Source organism: Macaca nemestrina, chromosome 4, assembly GCF_043159975.1.
Source record: "Macaca nemestrina isolate mMacNem1 chromosome 4, mMacNem.hap1, whole genome shotgun sequence".
Classification (NCBI taxonomy): Eukaryota; Metazoa; Chordata; class Mammalia; order Primates; family Cercopithecidae; genus Macaca; species Macaca nemestrina.
In genome coordinates, this window is record NC_092128.1 from 129,900,925 (window position 1) to 129,914,965 (window position 14,041).

The 14,041-nt window shown below is 49.0% G+C and overlaps 1 long non-coding RNA gene across 2 annotated transcripts; it reads right to left on the reverse strand.

The window, feature by feature from the left end:
- Window positions 1–279: 279 nt before the first annotated feature.
- LOC139362901 (uncharacterized) lies at window positions 280–13,980 on the reverse strand. 2 transcript variants are annotated; one of them, XR_011622481.1, is made up of 6 exons: window positions 13,707–13,980; window positions 13,173–13,389; window positions 12,235–12,299; window positions 7,655–7,777; window positions 6,717–6,906; window positions 280–4,507 (listed from the first exon to the last, which is right to left on the reverse strand). It is a non-coding gene; the product is annotated as an uncharacterized lncRNA (long non-coding RNA). The 2 variants fall into 2 exon arrangements; XR_011622480.1 differs by lacking the exon at window positions 280–4,507 and having other exon boundaries at window positions 6,481–6,906; window positions 13,707–13,976.
- Between the last annotated feature and the right edge of the window lie 61 nt (window positions 13,981–14,041).

The window sequence follows — 14,041 nt, forward strand, 5'->3', positions numbered from 1 at the left end:
TCAGGCGAGAGCTGGGCGTGGAGAGTCTGCTGGGAGGCAGAGGCTGGGCCTGTGCAGGCCTTCGGGGGGCAGGAGGCTGGGCCTGGCGAGGCCCACTGGAGATCAAGTGCTGGGCCTGAGGAGACCGCCCAGAGGCGTGAGCGGGTCCGGGCTTCAAGAGGCCAGTGGCAGGCAGCAGGAGCTGGGCCTGGAGAGGCTGACCTGAGGAAGCCTGGCAGCTGGAGAGGCCGCGGAGAGGCAGGATCTGGGCCGGCGGATGCTGACTGGGCGACGAGTTGGGCCCGCAGGGGCCGCCGGGAGCAGGAGCGAGCCCTGGAGAGGCCGAATCGAGGCCAGCGTGGGCCTGCAGAGGCCGCCGGGAGGAGGAGCTGGGCCTGGAGAGGCTGGCTGGAGGAAGTCTGGGGCGTGGAAACGCCGTCGGAAGGCAGGAGCCGGACCCGGAGAGGCCACCGTGGGGCCCGGCTTCAGGACGTTTAGGGCCTACAAAGGCCGCGGAGCGGGAGCTGGTCCGGAGCCGAGTCCAAAGAGGTTGTTGTGAGGCCAGGGCTGGGCCTGCGACCGCAGCCGGGAGCAGGAGGAGCTGGGCCTGGACGGGAGGCCGGGAGGCCGCAACTTGGCCTGGAGAGGCCGGCCTGAGGACGTTTCGGGCCTGGAGATGCCGCCAGAAGGCAAAGAGTGGGCCTGGAAAGGCCATTCCCCGAGAGGAATGAGCAGGGCCTAAAGCGGCCACTGGAAGGCAGGAGTGGTGCCTGTCGAAACTGCCGCAAGTCAGGAGCACCTCTGGACTGCGGAGGCCGAAAGAGCTTGATTGGAAACAGTATCTGCCCTAAAGACGCTGGCAGGATATATGCAGGAGCTGAGACAAAAGTTGTGTTTTCAGAGGCAGGAGTTGGGCCTGTATATGCAGCCGGTGGAAGACCTTGGCCTGTCGAGTTTGCCATGAGACAGAGTCTGGGCCTGCAAAGGTCGTCAGGAGGCAGTAGCTAGACCTGGACGATCCAACTTCAGGATGGTTTGGGCCTGCAGAGTCCCCCATGTGGGTGGAATTTGGCCTGGTGAGCTTGCGTTGAGGAAGTTTTGGGCCTATATAGGCCGTCAGGAGCGTGGCAAAAGGGACATCCACAGAGGTTGTTGTCTGGTTGGATTGAGCGTATAAACACAGCCGGGAAGAAGATCTGGGCCAGGAGAGACCACCGTGTGGCAGCAGATGGGTCTGGAGAGTCCGATTTGAGGACGTTCTGGGCCTTGGGAAGCCATCAACAGGGAAAAACTGGGCCTGTAAAATCCATTATGTAGAATGAGCTGGTCCTGAAGAGTCCACTGGGAGGCAGGAGTTGGGCCTGGAGAGGCTAACTTCAGGCAGTTGTGCACCTGGGAGAGTCTACTTAGAGGCAAGAGCCGGGCCTAGAGAGGCTGACGTGAGGTCAATTTTAGCCTGCAGAAGCCACCAGAAGACAGGAGTTGGTCCTGGAGAGGGCAAATTGAGGACAATTTGGCTGCTGGGAGGAAGAGCTGGGCCTGGAAAGACCGACTGGAGTAATTTAAGGGCATGGAGACGATGCACAAAAGCAAACACTTGGCCTGGAAAGTCTGCTGTGAGGCATTAGCTTGACCTACACAGCACTGGGAGGCAGGACCTGGGCCTGCAGAGGCTGACTTCAGGACGATTTGGGACTGCAGAGGCCTTTGGGAGGAAGACCTTGGCCTGGACAGGCTGAATGGAGGAAGTTTTGGGCCTGGAGTATGCGTCAAAAAGCAAAAGTTAAGCTAGGAAAGGCCACCGGGAGATGTGAGCTTGGCCTACAGAGGCCATTGTGAGGCAGGAGTTTCACCTGAGGAGGCCATGATCAGGTGGGCCTGGAAGGGCCACTGTGTGGTAGAGTTTGGGCCTCTGTAGGCTGACCTCGTGAGGTAGGAGCTGGGTTGGGAGAGGGCAACTTTTAGAGAATTGGGGCCTGCAGAGGCTGCCAGGAGGCAAGAGCTATGCCTGGAGAGTCCACCTTTTGGCATGAGCTGGGCCTAAAGGGGCCATTGTGAGGCATCAGCTGGACTTGTCAAGACTGCTGGGAGACAGGCAGATTTGTGGCCTGAGGCGGCTGCCGTGAGGCAAATGCTGTTTTTGGAGGATTCCGTGAGGCAGGGAGAAACTTGGCTTTTTGTAGCTGCCATGAGGGAATAGTTTGATTGCTGAGGCTGCCGGGAGGCCGAAGGTGGGCCTGGAAAGCTTTACATTAAGAAGTCTGTGGCCTACAGAGGCTGCCAGCAGCTCGGCAGGAGTTGGGCCAAAGGAAGTTGTTTTGAGGCAGCAAATGGGCCTGTAGGTGCAGCCGGGAGAATGAGCTCGTCCCAGAGATGCCAAGTTCAGGATATTCTGGGCCTGGACAGGCTGCAAAAAGCAAAATCTGTGCCTGGAAAAGTCACCATGGGGCATGAGCTTGGCCTAAAGAGGCCATTGCAAGGCAGGAGATGGCCCTGTAGAAGCTGCCAAAGGGCAGGATCTTCACCTGAGAATGCCACAGTAAGACGTGATCTGGGTCTGCAGGGTCCACTGTGAGGCAGAGGCTGGCCTGTAGAGTCCGACAGTAGACAGAAGGTGGGCCTAAAAAGGCTGATTTGAGGAAGTTTTGGGCTTCAAGAGTCAGTCAGAAGGCAGGCACTGGGCCTGGATAGGGCCTGACAGTCAGGAGTTGGACCTAAACAGGCCAGTGTGAGGGAGGAGCTGTGCCTGTTGAGGCTGCTGGCAGGCAGTCAGAAACTTGGCCTGGGGCAGCTGCCACGAGGCAAGAGCTGGGCCTGGAGAGGCTGCCAAGATGCAGGAGCTGGGCCTGGAGAGGCCAGTGTGAGGCAAGAGACCAGCCTGGAGAGGCTGACTTGAGGAAGATTTTGGTCTGGAGAGACTGTCGGGGGCAGGAGCTGGGCCTTTCGAGCCTGCTGGGAGGCAGGCAGGAACTTGGCCAAGGACGGACCCCGTTAAGCAAGAGCTGAGCCTGGAGAGGCCATGGTCACGCAGGAGCTGGACCTATTTAAGCTGCTGGGAGGCAGGTTGTGCTAGAGAACCTGATGTGAGAAAGCTTTGGGCCTATAAAGGCTGCCAGGAGCTGGGCAAGAGCTGAGCTGAAAGAGGTTGTTGTGACGTAGGAGACGGGCCTGGAGATGCAGTCAGGAGGAAGAGCTGAGCCTGAAGAGGCCCACTTGAGGAAGTTCTTGGCCTGGAGATGCTGCCGACAGGCAAAAGTCGAGCCAGAATGGCCGCTGTGAGGCATGAGCTTGCTCTAGAGAGGTCATTGAGAGGCAGGAGCTGGGCCTGTAGAGGCTGCTGAAAGGCAGGAGCTTGGCCTAGGTGGCCAGGAAAGTCTCCTGCGAGGCAGAGGTTGAGCCTATGGAGGCTGACGGGAGGCAGGAGTTGGGCCTGGAATGGCAGACCTGAGAAAGTTCTTGGTCTAGAGAAGCTGCCAGGATGCAGGAGCTGGGCCTGGAGAGGCCTGGAGAGGCCATCAAGGCATGAGTCCTGCCTAAAGAGGCCAATGTTGGGCAGGAGCTGTGACTGGAGAGGCTGACTTGAGGAAGTTTTGGGCATGGACAGCCTGTCGGGGGGCAGGACCTGGGCCTGAACAGGCCACAGTGAGGCATGAGCTGGGCCTAACGAGGTGACTGTGAGGCAGGATCTGGGCCCATCGAGCTGGCCGGGAGGCAGGTAGGAGCTTGTTTGGAGAACATGTCTGTGAGGCAAAAGCTGGGCCTGGAGAGGCCATTGTTATGTAGGAGCTGGGCCTGTCCAGGCCATTGGGAGGCAGAGAGTGGGCCTGGAAAGCTTGACTTGAGGCACTTTTGGGCCTTCAAAGGCCACCAGGAACTGGGCAGGAGCTGAGCCAAAAGAGGTTGTTTTGAGGCAGGAGTTGGGCCTCCAGGCACAGCCAGAAGTAAAAGCGCAGCCTGTAGAGGTCACCTGGGGACAGCAGCTGGGCCTGGAGAGGCCAACGAAAGGCAGGAGCGGGGCCTTCAGAGGCCGACTTGTGGACATTTTGGGCCTGGATTTTGTGGCCTGGAGTTGAGGACATTTGGGCCTCCTGCAAAGAGGCAGGAGCTGGGACTAAAGAGGCCATTGTAAGGCAGGAGCTGGGCCTGTACAGGCTGCCGGGAGTCAGAAGATGGGCCTCATGAGGCCACTGTAAAACAGGAGCTGGGTCTCGGAAGGTGGCCGTGAGGCAAAAGCTGGCCCTTGGGAGGGCAATGAGAGGCAGGAGCTAGGTCTGGTGAGGTCGACTTGAGAAAGTTCTGGGCCTGGAGAGAAGACTGGGAGGCAGGAGCTGGCTCTAAAGAGGCCGTGGTAACGATGGAGCTGGGCCTGTGGAGGCTGTTGTGAGGCAGTAGCTTTATCCGCGGAGACCGCTGTGAGGTAGGGTACGGGCCTAAATAGACCACTGTGAGTCATGAGCTTGGTCTGTAGAGGCCGACTGGAGAAAGTTTGGGGCCTGGAGAGGCTGCAGAGGCTGCCGGGAGGCAAGACCTGGGCCAAAAGATTCAAGTATGTTACATTTATTAGGTACTTTATTTCCATTATTAAATTGTGATATATAGGAAAGTAATTATAGAACTCACCATCATGTAGAATCAGTGGGCATGTTAAGCTTGTTTTCCTGCGACTAGATGGTCCCATCTGAGCGTGACGGGAGAAAGTGACAGATCATTAGGCATTAGATTCTCATAGGGACAGCAAAACCTAGATGCCTCACATGCACGGTTCACAACAGGGTGCGTGCTCCTATGAGAATCTAATGCTGCTGCTGACCTGAGAGAAGGTGGAGCTCAGGCGGGAATGTGAGCAAAGGGGAGTGGCTGTAAATACAGATGAAGCTTCCCTCACTCACTACCACTCACCTCCTGTTGTGTGGCTCCTTACAGCTCCATGGCTCAGGGGTTGGGGACCCCCGCTCAAGTGCATCCAAAAGGACCCTTCCCACACCAGTCTTCATAGCGGTCAACTGCAGCAACCACTTAGCTCCCAAGGCATGTGCCTCAGTTGGCATTTCATCACAATCAACAGTAAGTGGTAGCTTGAGTCACTGTGAGGTCACTTACCGGAAATCACCAGCATCCCATTTCCCATTGGCAAGGAACTCAGCACTGTCCCTTGGAAAATCAAACCTATGCCCAAATCCCATCTGTGTGAGTTTCTCTCCTGGGACCCTTCCGAGCATATTAGTCAGAGTCCAATCAGGAGACATAAACCACTCAAAAGTTTAAAATGGTAAAATTTAATCCAGAGAATTATTCATTGTAACGGGGGAACAGCATAATGAGAGACTGGCTAGCACAAAGTAAAGAGAACTCTAGAGAAATCAGGACTAGCCCACGCCAGGCATGGTGGCTCATACCCAAAATTCCAGCAATTTGAGAAGCTAACACAGGAGGACTGCTTAAGGCCAGGAGCTAGAGACCGGTCTGGACAACACAGTGAGACCCTGTCTCTATTCAAAAAAAGAAAAAAATTAGCTGGGAGTGGTGGTGCACACTTGTAGTCTCAGCTACTCAGGAAGCTGAAGTTTGATCCTGGGAGATCAAGGCTGCAGTGAGTCATGATTATGCCACTACAGTCAAGCCTGGGTGACAGAGCAAGACCCTGTCTCAAAGAACAAAACAACAACAACCATTTACAGACAGAAAAGAAATAGAGCTAATAAGCTAAGGAAAGATGTAGAAATGTGACAAGTAAAGTAATATGAGGTCTTTTACCAATTTAAAAAAACAAAAAATGACATTAAATTTTAATACCCTGTGCTGGCAAAGATGCAGTGAAATGGGCACTTTCTTATACTATGAGGGGTGTTTAAATTGTATATAAGCCTTCCAGGGTAAAGCTTGACAATTTTTTAAAATAATAGAGACAGGGTCTCACCATACTGCCAAACTGCCTCCTCCAACTCTTGGCATCAAGCAATCCTCCTGTCTTAGCCTCCCAAAGTGCTGAGATTATAGCTGGGAGGCACCCAAAACCTTGTCAATTTACATCAAGGGTAATGAGAATGTCCATTCACCATGACTCACAGTAATCTTACTTCTGCAAATACCTTGGGGAGACAATTCAATCTAAACAAAGGTCATCTGTACAAACACAGTGAAAATCTGGGAGTAACGGAAGACAGAGTGGTTAAGTGAAATAAGAAACAGTTATAAGAAATTAAACCATGGTATTAACAGGCAACTGGTAAAAGCTCAGTTGATGTTAGCTGCTACTTTTTTGTTGTTTTGAGACAGTATCTCACTCTGTCACCCAGGCTGGAGTGCAGAGGCCTGATCATGACTCACTGCAGTCTCAGCCTCCCTGGGCTCAAGCGATCCTCCCACCTCAGCCTCCCAAGTAGCTGGGACTACAGGAACATGCCACCACACTAGGTTAATTCATGTATTTTTCTGTAGGGATGGTGACTCCCTTTGTTTCCAAGGCCTGTCTCAAACTCTTGGCCTCAAGCTATCCTCCTGCCTCAGCCTCCCAAAGTGTTGTGATTACTGGTGTTAAGCCACCACACCTGGCCAGCTGCTACTTTTATCAATATTATCATTACTCCACTCAGTTAAAAATTATTATTTTCAAGGCTATGTAATACTATGTGTCCTACAGCATAATTGTAAAAACATATACAGTCGTCCCTCGGTATACAGACAGAATTAGTTCCAGCCCCCCATCTCTGCATATACCAAAATCCATGCTTACTCACGTTTCGCCGTCATCCCTCTGGAACCCACGTATAGGAAAATTCCAAATATTAGTTGGGCATAGTGGCAAGCACCTATAGTCTCAGCCACGTGGGAGGCTGAGACGGGAGGATTGCTTGAGCCTGGGAGGTTGAGGCTGCAGTCAACTGTGATAGCACTACTACACTCCAGACTGGACAACAGAACGAGACTCTGCCTCAGAAAAAAACAAAATAAAACAAAACAGGTTAGAAATTGTAATGAGGCCTGTTGGGCAAAATTCCGTATAAGAAAAGTATAAATTAATAAAGCAAATGGCGATAAATTAGTATGACTGACTTTCTCGAGTTTCTGACAATAAAGGTAAGAAAAATGCAAAACACAGAGACAGAGGGTAAAAGAAATTAAGAAAGCATTCAACATGTTTAAGAGGAAGACACTGGCCATGTTTGTGCAGCAGCAGTATGTCACGATATGACATACCTTGGAGAGAAGTTAACAGATGAGGAAGTTCATAAAAATGATCAGAGAAGCAAAATACTGATAGCGATACTCAAGTAAACCACAAAATTTCCATAACTCATGTCAGCAAAGTGGGAATATTGTAGTGTGTGTTGACGTTCCTATACAACACTGTTTATTTGCCTTATGTTCGTTTGCAAGGAATATATATACTAAAAGTTCTTCTTGCTGTCAAAAGAATATGTGTAAGTCATCTGAACTTATTCTTCTGTTTTTCTATTTTTATCTTCCTGCCATCATCCTACAGCCTTACTTTAGAAATGTTTTATTTGTTTAGAAAATTGAACAAGTGCTCGTTGTGGCAGCTCATACCTCTAGGATGGGAGGCGGGGGTGAAAGGGTTACTTAAGGCCAGAAGTTTGACACCAGCCAGGCCAACAAAGTGAGACCCCATGTCCACAAAACAATTTAAAAATTAGCCAAGTGTCGTCATGTATACCTATAGTCCCAGCTACTCAGGAGGCTCAGGCAGGAGGATCCTTAGCCCAGGAGCTCAAGACTGCAGTGAGTTGTGATAGTACTACTGTACTCCAGCCTGGGCGACAGGGTGAGACCTCATCTCCTAAAATAAAAAACAAAGAAAAAAAATAGTTCAAGTAGCAAGTTGTACATGGCTTATTCTGAATATTTCTAAACTAGAAGTTCCCAATCTTTTGGGGTCTAGGATGTCTTTACATTTTTTAACTTTATTAAAGACCTCTAAGACTATTTCTTTATATAAATAAGTATATTAAAACTAGAAAATAAGACAGAATTTTAAAAATATTCACATATAAAGCCATTACATGTTGATACAATACAAGATTCTTAAAATATTTAACATTCATTACATATTAATAATAAAACCATTACATGTTGATATAATACTCGCTCTTTCGCCCAGGCTGGAGTGAAGTGGCGTAATCTCAGCTCACTGCAACCTCCGCCTCCCAGGCTCAAGCGATTCTCCTACCTCAGCCTCCCAAGTAGCTGGGATTACAGGCACCCACTACCATGCCTGGCTAATTATTGTATTTTGTCAGTAGAGACAGGGTTTAGCCATGTTGGCAAGGCTGGTCTTGAACTCCTGACCTCAGGTGATGCACCCACCAGGGTCTCCTGAAGTGCTGGGATTACAGGCGTGAGCCACCGCGCCCACCCTGATTAATAAATGCTTAAAACACTGATTAGTCAGGCAACAACACTGGGCACGGGTCTCCTCATTCCCAGCGATGCAAACCCTACTGCATGGCTCAGGGTTTGCAAGGGTTGTAGAGCTGAAAGGCTCTGACTTGAGATTTCATTTTTTTATTTGTACTGTGATACAGGTTCTGCTCTGTCACCCAGACTAGAGTGCAGCTGTGCACTTACAGCTCACTGCAGCCTCAACCTCCTGGCTTCAAGCCATCTCCCTGCCTCAGCTCCCCAGCAGCTGGTACTACAGTTGAGTGCCACCATGCCTGGCTATTTTTTTAATTTTGTTGTAGAGTGAGGGTCTTGTTATGTTGCCCAAGCTGGCCTCAAACTCCTGACCTCAAGAGATCTGCCCACCTCAGCCTCCTGAGTAGCTGAAACTACAAGTACACATCACCATGCCTAGCTACATTTATTTAATTTTGAAAAATATTTTTGTAAAGAGCAGATCTTGCTGTGTTGCCCAGGCTGGTCTTGAACTCCTGCCCTTAAAAGATACTCCCATCTCTGCTTCCCAAACAGCTGGGACTACAGACATGAGCCACTGCAATGAACTTGAAGAGATTTCTTTAATCTAGTATCCCGTACTTGCTAGGATTGGGAAAGGCAGTAGTGTTTTTTTCAATTACTTAATAATTCAGTAAGAATCAAACTCAACCTTGACCTCTGCCTTCTCTCACATCCAGTCTGTCAGGAAATCCTGTTGACTGTCTTCAACACACACTAAAGATCCCCACCCAGCAACTCCCTGGCCTCCTCCCCTACTTCTCCCCTCTGACCATCTCTCTACACCACCATGACCCTGGTCAGGACCAAAATCATCTCCCACCTGGATGTTGCCATAACTTGGCCCCCATGCTTCTACCCAAATCTTCCCACAGTCTTTCTCAACTCAGCAGCCAGAGAATGCTTTTAAACTGGGAGACAGATCATGTCGCCTCTCTGCTTAGAACCCTCCTGCAGTTCCCATCTGAGTCAGAGTCAAAGCCAAAGCCCCAGCAATAACCTCCCAGGGCTTACGTGATCTGTACTGATCCCCACCCAGCAACTCCCTGGCCCCGTCCCCTAATTCTCTCCCTCTCTCCTTCTGCTCCACTGGCCTCCTTCCAGAGCCTCAGACACACCTCGGACACTTTATTCTGTTGTTTCTGCCTACAATCCTCTTCCCTCAGCACCTTGGCCAGCTCCTTCCCCTCCAAGTCTTTGCTCAATTTTCATTTAGAAGGCCACCCCTGACCGTAATATTTAACATTGCCATCTGTCCCCATGCCCACCATGCTCATTTCTTCTTTACTTTCTGCCTTCTTTTTTTCAAGATCTCACTGTCACCAAGGTTGGAGTGCACTGACACAATCACAGCTCACTGCAACCTCAAATTTCCAGGCTCAAGCAATCCTCCCACCTCAGCCTCCCGAGTAGCTGAGACTACAGGTTCATGCCATCATGCCTGGCTAATTTTTTTAGTATTTTATTTTATTTTATTTTATTTTATTTTATTTTGAGACAGAGTTTCACTCTTCTTGCCCAGGCTGGAGTGCAATGGTGGAATCCCAGCTCACTGCCACCTCCACCTCCCAGATTCACGTGATTCTCCTGCCTCAGCCTCCCAAGTAGCTGGGATTACAGGTGCGTGCCACCATGCCCAGCTAATTTGTGTATTTTTAGTAGAGACAGGGTTTCGCAATGTGGCCAGGCTGCTCTCGAACTCCTGACCTCAGGTGATCTGCCCACTTCGGTCTCCCAAAGTGCTGGAATTACAGGCGTGAGCCACCATGCCTGGCCAATTTTTTCATTTTTTGTAGAGACAGGGTCTTACTATGTTGCCCAGGCTGGTCTTGAACTCCTGGCCTCAAGTAATCCTCCTGCCTAAATTCCTAAAGTGCTGGGATTACTGGCATGAGCCATCATGCCTGGCTTCATGTTCATTTCTTCTTGCTGCTGCAATATAGTTTGCAGTTTTCTACATTCAGTGGCTTAAAACACCACAAATGTACCATCTTATAGTTCTGGGGGCCAGAAACATAAACTAGGTCTATTAAGGCTAAAGTCAAGGTGTCAGCAGGGCTGCATTCCTTCTGGAGACTCTGAAGTGCTCCCTTGGCTTTTTCACCTTCTAGAAGCCACTCCCATTCCTTGGATCATGGCCCCAACTCCATCGTCAAATCCAGAAGTGAAGCATCTTCAAATCTCCCTCTCTTACCTCTGCTTCCATCACCACATCTCCTGCTCCACTTCTGAATCTCCTACCCTCTTTCTTTCATAAAGACCCTGCGATTGCTGGGCATGGTGGCTACCACCCATAATCCCAACACTTTGGGAGGTCAAGGCAGGAGGAACACTTGAGGCCCGAAGTTTGAAACTAGCATGAACAATATAGTGAGACCCACCTCTAGAAAAAAATAAAAATAAATATTAGCCCGACATGGTGGTGTGTGCCTGTAGTCCCAGCTACTTGATAAGCTGAGGTGAGACAATCGATTTAGTCCAGGAGTTTGACATCAGCCTGGGTGACATAAACTAAATCCCATCTCTACAAGGATGAGGTGGGAGGATCACTTGAGCCCAGGAATTTGTGGCCAGCCTGGGCAACACAACAAGACCCCATCTGGCCAACATGGTGAAACACCGACTACAAAAATGAGCTAGGCATGGGTGACATGCATGTGTAGTCCCAGCTACTTCGGAGGCTGAGGTGGGAGAATCGCTTGATCTCAGGAGGTCAAAGCTATAATAAGCTATGATACATCATCGCACCCCAGCCTGGATGACACAGGGAGATTCTGTCTCAAAAAAAAAAGAAAAGAAATATAGCACACCAGCCTGGGCAACAAAATAAGACCGTCTCTCTCAGAAAAAAAGAAAATAAACTGTTTCTCTGAGTTCTGTAAACTGTTCTAGCAAATTATTAAACCCAAGAAGAGAGTTATGGGAACCCCTGATTTGTAACAGTTTGGTCAAAAGTACAGGTGACAACCTAGGACTTGCCACTGGCATCTGAAGTGAGGACAGTCTCGTGGGACTGAGCCCCTAATTTGTGGAGTCTGTGCTAAGTCCAGGTAGTATCAGAATAAAATCATGGGATAGCCAGTTAATATCCAGAGCACTGGAGAATTTGGTGTAGAAACTCCATACATACGCTCAGTCGGAAGTGTGTGAGTAGAGACAAACACGGGCTTTTCTGTCACCTGTCTACCTGCTTAACTGCATAGGAGAGGCAATATGTGGTGCTCATGAACAAAGCAAGCATTAAAGTCAGACCAGACCCAACATTTGACTCAGTCTTAATATCCAGGTGAGCTTGAGCAAATCACTCATTATTCCTACGTCTTGATCACTTCATTCATAAAATGGGGATAACTGTGGCCCCTACCTGTGATTCTGTGAGAATTACTGAAATACTATGCTTGGTGTTATTGTGATCATTATACCTATTCCAAACTATCTGACAAGGACTGTGATGGATGATAACATCAAAAAATTAGAAACTGTAGTCAGGTCTCTCAGGCAAAATTCCATACAAGCAGACTACTGTCTCTACAAAGCATTCCTGCCACACTTAATTTATCATTTCCTGAACAAAATGTGACATCTTCATTGTCCAGGTCTGTACAGTGCTGGTCTTCCTGCCTGAGCAGCTCACTTCATCCCATCCCAGCCCATTCTTCATCCCTCCACCTCCCCCTTCCCTCCCCACTCTCATACAACTCTTCCTCATCTTTCAGGACTTGGCTTCAAGGGTCACCTTAATTGGAAGCTTCTCTCACTGTCCAGAAGAGCTTCCCACTGCACTTGATGCATGCACTATTATTTGATCATTTTTGAGTTACAGTGCAAGTATTTTTGTACCTGAATAACATGTTGCCCAGTCAGTCTCTCTTCCTGGATTCAGAAGTCTTTCATGGTAGATCCAGCTGGACGTGACAAAAAGACATTCTTTTGAAATAAAGGGATGACACAGATAGACGGAAGTTTTAAACGTCTTAAATGGTATGCGTGTGAAAATTAAACAGAATTCAAAGACTTGTGGGGAACATTTAGGAGGGAAAGTTACTGGGAATGTCATAAAAGGGTAATTTGTATTTTATTTTATTTTTTGAGACATTATTTTTATTTTATTTTTTATTTTCTGTCACCTAGGCTGGAGTGCAGTGGTGCAATTAGGGCTCGCTGCAGCCTCGACCACCGGGTCTCAAGTCATCTCACTTAATTTTTATTTGGTTTAAGGAATAAGTCTTGGTTGAGGGTGGTGGCTTACGCCTGTAATCTCAGCACTTTGGGAGGCCGAGAGGTATATTACTTGAGGCCAGGAATTTGAGATCAGCCTGAGCAATATATTAAGACCCTGTCTCTACCAAAAAACAGAGTGAATGTGTGGAAGACAATTTTTCCACAGACTGGGAGTGGAGGGAATAATTTCAGGATGATTCAAATGCATTACATATACTGTGCACTTTATTTCTATTATTACTACATTGTAATATATAATGAAATAATTCTACAACTCACTATAATGTAGACTCAGTGGGATCTCTAAGCTTGTTTTCCTGCAACGACACTGTCCATCTAGGGTGATGGGAGACAGTGACAGAACATCAGGCATTAGATTCTCATAAGGAGTGCACAACCTAGATCCCTCGCATGCATGCTTCACAACAGGGTTCGTGCTTCTATGAGAATCGAATGCTGCTGCTCATCTGACAGGACACGGAGCTCAGGTGGTCATACAAGCGATAGGAGGGGCTAGAAATACAGATGAAGTTTCCCCTCACTCGCCTGCTGCTCACCTCCGGTTCTATGGCCCTTTGGTTGGAGACCGCTGCTCAAGTGCATTCGAAAGGATCCATCCCATGCCATTCTTCAGAGTCATCTTTACTGTGGCAGTGGTCAACTGTAGCACCCCTAAGCTCACAGGGCATACGCTTCACCTGGCATTTCACCACAATCAATAGTAAGTGGTAGCTTGAGTCATTGTGAGGTCACTTCCTGGAAATCACCAGCATCCTATATCCCATTAGGAAGGAGTTCAGCGCTGCTCCTTGGATAACCAAACCTATTCCCAAATCCTATCTGTGTGGGTCTATCTCCTGGTACCCTTCCTAGCATCAATTCTGTATTTGTAGGAGTCCAATCAGGAGACACAAACAACTCAAAAGTTTAAACTGGAATGAGCAAGGTGGATCACACCTGTAATCTCAGTACTTTGGAAGGCCAAGGTGGGTGGATTGCCTTGAGCTCAGGAGTTTGAGACCAGTCTGGGAAATATGGTGAAATCCCATCTCTACAAAAAACACAAAAATTAGCTACGTGGTGGGACTTACCTGTAATCCCAGCAACGTGGGAGGCTGAGGCAGGAGAATTGCTTGAGCTTGGCAGGTGGAGGCTGCGATGAGCAGAGGTTGTGCCACTGCACTCCAGCCTGGGTGACAGCGTGAGACCCGGTATCAAAAAGAAAAAAATACATATATGTCAATTTAATATAAAAGTATTGATTTTGGCCAGGCGAAATGGCTCATGCCTGTAATCCCAGCACTTTGGGAGGCCAAGGCAGGCAGATCACCTGAGGTCAGGAGTTCAAGACCAGCCTGACCAACGTGGAGAAACCCAGTCTCTACCAAAAATACAAAATTAGCTGGGCATGGTGGCACATGGCTGT